The sequence below is a fragment of the Cebus imitator genome, unplaced genomic scaffold, assembly GCF_001604975.1.
Source record: "Cebus imitator isolate Cc_AM_T3 unplaced genomic scaffold, Cebus_imitator-1.0 Scaffold237, whole genome shotgun sequence".
NCBI lineage: Eukaryota > Metazoa > Chordata > Mammalia > Primates > Cebidae > Cebus > Cebus imitator.
The window spans coordinates 2,093,302-2,098,874 of record NW_016107552.1 but is presented as its reverse complement, the minus strand read 5'-3'; positions in this window follow the sequence as shown (position 1 = coordinate 2,098,874).

The following is a 5,573-nucleotide window of genomic DNA, read 5'->3' as shown; positions in this document are numbered from 1 at the left end:
AACCACCTTGGGAGTGGGGGTGAGGAGCGGGGATGGGGATGAAAAGGTTTCAGACATTCCAAGGGCCAGGGGATTCTGTAATTCACCTCCTGGGTGGAGACGAGGGTGGGGGTCTCCGGACATTCCAAGGGCCAGGGGACTTTTGTCATTCTGTTTGTTACTTCAGTGGTTTACAGAAGTCAAGATAAGCATTTGTTTACACACAGATCTTAGTTATCCTGGGCTGCTTATTTTAGTTACTACCGGTAAGCAAAGGCTAGCAATTCTGGCACAATATCACAACGGCGGGCCCTCTGCAGTGGTTTGGTGAGCTTTGACCCCGGTGGTTAGGGTACAGTTCCTCTAACATCTCCAGCTCCCCCCAGCTGCCCTATCCTGACTACATTCGAGAAATGGTTCGGGGCATGGATTTGGGATATAGGTGAACCCGGGTTCACCTGGGTTCAAACCCCATCTCTATCATTGCCTGGACATGGGAACTTGGGCAATCCCTCCACTCTTTGACTCTCAACTGAACAGTATCAACTTCACAGGTTAAAGTGGGGATCATGATATGGTTCACGGAGGGCACACTGGCATGCGCCAGGCACACAGTGGGTACTTAGTCAACATCCGATGCTGCTGTTAACACTCTAACCAGGTTCAGGGATCAGCTCAGTCCTGGCTCTGGGTCCTTGGACTCTGGAGTGAACTCAGCCCCCGAGGAGACCCCTGGTCTCTGCAACGTTAATGCAAAGCCATGGTCAGGGTCCTGAACAGGAACTTTCTGCACTGTGGCTCTTAGTCCTGCTGCGCACTGGAATTACCTAGGGGACTTTTTAAAAACACAGATCCCTGGGCCCACACCCAGAGAATCTCACATAATTAACTCAGGGTACAACCTGGGCATCTGAACTTCTAAAAGCTGCATGGATGATTCCAAGGTGCAGCCAAAGTTGAGAAGCACTGTCCAAGGCTTTGATTTAATCTTCCATGTTCATTCCTAAAGAAGGAGACATACTCACACACCATTTCCATAGGTAGCCTCACAAACCACCAGATTATTATTATTTTTTTAATTTGGTGTCACAAGCATTTGTTCAGCATCTACTATGTTCGTGGAACATGGTTAGACCCTGAATAAGCACCATTCCTGCCCTCAAGCAGCTTGGAGTCTGGGTGGCTATACAATGAATAAACACTAGGCTTGGGAAGACCACAGGGGCGGTGAGGAAAGAAACACCACATCACCCAAATGCAGGAATGTGTGGGAAAGAAGGGGGTGCAGGGTCACACCTGAAGCACAACATGGAAAAAATGAGTAGCAGTTTTCTCTGGTAGAGAGGTGAGGGGAAGGTGGGTAGCCCAGATACCCTGAACAGCATGAACAAATGTGGGGTGGTGAAAAACCCCACATCTGACAAAACGAGGAGGGTAATTGCCCATAGGCAGGGCTATATAGCAGAGAAAGGAAAGGGTGGGACAGGAAGTCAGGGAGTAGAGGTCTTACAGCCAGGCTCGGATCCAGGGCATTCACATTATGGGGAACTTGGGCGTCATGGAAGGCTGTAGGGAAGACTTTATCCTGTGCTTCAGACTTCAGGGTGTGGCTGCTGGTAAGCGCCGGGGTGTGGGGCATCTGAAGAAGAAAAAGTCTGTTCTTGGCAATTTCCTCCCAAGTAATTTCATTCCATTCCCTTCCATCATGCAAAAACCTGAAGTTATCCTGAGAACAAACGTCACTGCCATGGAAACAGTAAGAGAAACAAACAATGTGTGCACTGTATAAAACAGTACTTAAAGGCTGTTTATTTTTCATCCCATTATTTTAATAGGTGGGGATGGCAGGGATGAGCTGGAGGAAGAGCAGGTTTTAAGGGTGCCGCTAACGTTGCCTTTTCTTAAAATGACTTGAAATGCTCACAGACATTCAGACATTGGCACTTAGATCATGTCTCTGGCTTGGAACTCCCGCTGGTTTAGAATCTCACTGCAGGGAAGCATCACCTGTTCCTGGACCTGAAAGGCAGTGTGACCAAGTGGTTATAGACGTAAACCAGAGGTGAGACAGCCCTGGTTCCACTCCTGCTTCTGTAACACTTCCTGACTGGTGACTCTTGGCAAATTTCATCACCCCTCCGAGCCTCCGTTGACTCATCTGCAAAGTGTTTCCACTATGTCATTCATTTATTCCTTCATTGGAAAGTTAACAAGAGTTCACTGAAAACTTGCTATGTGCTTTGTTCTCAGAAAGGTCCTGGCATTCACTGAGCTTCCAGTCTGGTGGGAGAACAGAGGTAATGTACCTGCAAACACATAAATAAGAGAGGTAATAATTGTAGACAGTGATATAGGCTGAGTAAGATTTAAAACCAAGGTTGTCGTCTCTGATGAGATGCCAGTCTAGCTGGCCACAGAAAGAGGAGAAAGGACCAGCCGCTTACGTATCAGAAGGAAAGGCCTTCCAGGCAGGGGCATGGCAAGGGGAAAGTCCTAGACAGATCTAAGATTAGAATCCTTGCAGCTGGCGCTTTATAAAAGCAGGTACAAGATAAGGCCAAATGGGAAGGAGGGACCAGATCAGAAGGGTCCTATAGGATAAGGTAGGAGTTTGGTTTATAATAAAACTAACCTTCCAGAGTGGGTGTAAGGATTAAAGGAAATATCGAGTGGTAAACTCTAAGCAGTTGCTTTAAAAAAAAAAAAAAAAGTCAGCTTTTACTTTCAACAGGATAACTGTAGTAGAACTCACCATCCCTTGGGTATAGTTGCTGACATCATAAAATTATTGAATTTCAGAACTGAGAGATCATTTTTCCTAATTATTCTACTTTTTCATATGGGTGAATTAAGGATCAGAGAGGGCAAGGGACTTACGGACGTCACACAGGAGTTAGTGGTGGAGGCTCTGGGCTTTTTAATTTCTACCCACTGTCCATTGAGCTCTTGAACTCAAGCCCATGCCATGATCTCTATGGGGAAATTCCTTGACTTTTATTTCTGCTGAATGGTACTTCCTTCCAGGGGACAGTGTGGAAAACCACACTGGAAAACCACAGACCTGTGGTGCTGTGAGTGTGTGGCTTCTCCCTGTGGGCCTCAGAGGGTCCACAGACATTAGTCCTTTGTCCCTCCTCCTGACACAGAGGCTGCGTCTGTCCTCTTGTGTCCTCCCTGGCACAGAGGCTGGGCTTTGGCTGGGGAGCAGAGAGAAAGGACAGGATATTGATCAGCAGGGACCTTAACCAGCCTGGCCTTTTCAATATTCCATACTAAGAGAGTGGTGAGATTTGAGAGGAAGTCGAACGGCTGAAGAATGTTCCTGTAATTGAACAGAACAGCGCTGCCTTGGTTAATTTCAAGTGAGGAAGCTCACACAAAAAATGGGTTAGATTGACCAAGCCCCTGATGGGTTTGGAAGTTTTACTGATTCCGCTCCCTTAATCCCAGCTGGACTTTTGTCTGGTTCTAGACATCCATCAATGCATGCAATAAACCCTATGAGAGAAGGGATTTTTCTAGCATTTGGGTTCTGTTTTTCACTTACAATTTCTGCAATGCATGATCATTGCTCCTGTTTATTGAGCACCTACTACAGGCTGAGCAATCAGTTCAGCACTGATCATGCATCCCCCTCTTCTACTTCCATAATAACCCTAGGAAGTAGCTGCTAATGTCCTTCACCTTATACAGACAAGGAAACCGATGTTTAAAAGTTACTCACCAAGAAGAGAGCTCTGACTTACACTCAGATATGTCTGACTCCAAATAAACCTGCTTATTCCAGAGGACACAGGGACTCATGGGGTCCCCAAACACAAAAGTCTTAGATTAACCCACAGATGTGTGCTGCTGTGCCGATGCAGGCTGTTCTTTATGAACTGAAACATGTATGTGTTACAGTTTATAATGCCAACAGAATGTGTAAATATACACAGTACCTTTAATTGATTTTTCTTCTCACCTTTGAGTCCCAAGAACATAACCCTTAGTCAGGAAAATCTCCTAGCTGGGTTTGCAGGAGCTTGACTGTGGGGACCTGATCCAACCCGATGTGTCTGTCCCTCTCTTTCAGCCTCCTCCACGTTCCTGACGGTGCACTGGTTTTCCTTCCTGTCTGGCTACACAAGCCTCTGGAGAATGCCCATCCATCTTACAGGCTCACTTTACATTCTGTAAACTTTCAGTTTGAAAATAAACGCATTGCCTCCCTGCCAGATCTCTACCGTGCATGGGCATTTCTCAGGAGCCAGGGCGGATGATACAGACAGACCAAGCATTTCCAAGGAAACCAAAGAGGCATAATTGCTTCTTTCCAGGTAATGTGGATGCACCGGATGGGGTCGGCTGCATCACAGTGGGTCATTTTCTTGTTAGCGTCTGGCCAGAGTGATGTGAGTACCACAGGCTTCCTGAATGACGCTGCATAGGCTCATCTGCAAGTGACAAAGACCAAATTGAAAACAGAGCATGGAGGCACTAGCTGGATGCTCTGCGTTACCTTCAAAGACGCATGGTGGCTTTGTCTCCTGGGACATACTATTGCTGGGACTTTTTTTTTTTTTCATTTTCTTCTTATCTTTTCTGATGTCCTTTTTTTTTTTTTTTTTCATTTTTACTCTAAGACAAAAGATTTTTCTCTTTTTTTTCCTCTCAGCGATTAAAATCTTTCCATCAACCAGATATTTCTAAGGGAGATACATGATGCAAGATTTGGCAGGGTGGGGGTGTAAGTGTGCATTGATGGAGAGAATAGCCACTGAGTATAGACCGTCAGATGACCTCAAAATCAAGCCCCTGATTAATCACAATCTGACTAGACAAAGAAATGGGATCACAGACACATGATGACAATGACTTCCATTAATTGCAACGACCCTGTTTTAGCCTCAGGACCTTGCATTTGCTGTGTTCTCCAGCAGGACTGTGCTGCAGTCTGCACTTGGTGTCTGTCTCATCATTCCTTTCTCTACTTAAATGTCTCCTATTCCAGAAGCCCATTCCTGATTGTTCGAAAAGAACTTGCCTCTTTTATTCTCCATTCACCTTGTTTTATCTGCCTCATGGAGTTAGAGCTCTCTGAAATTCCTATTTGTGAATGACTTTATGGTCTATTTCTCATCTGTACAAAATAAGCTCCAGAGAGCAAGAACTTCATCTTATTCAATGCTGTCTCGTCAGTGCCCAGAACAGTGCCTGACATATGCACTATCCTAAGTGCTTTATGATGATGGGTCAATGATTCTTAAATGACAGCCTCTCATTGAAATGGTTTCTGGGAGGTTAATTTAGTTGTTCAAAATCACACCACTGTTAGTTAGCAGGAGATAAGCCGTTCAATTGGAGGCTTGTTGGGATTCAAAGCCCAGGCTTTAAACAACTCTGCTAAACTGCCTCCCCTGGCATAGAGCATTAATCTTGGAAGTGGTTTGGGCCTTTGTGTTGCCAGACTTCACTGGAATGTGAGCCCTAGAGAGCCAGAGATGGAGTCTGTTGCATCCACAGCACCCAGCACTGTTTGCCACGTGGTAGCCATTCAATGAACAGTAAATGCTCAAACAGTATTTGTAGATAGATGGACAGATGGGTGAGTG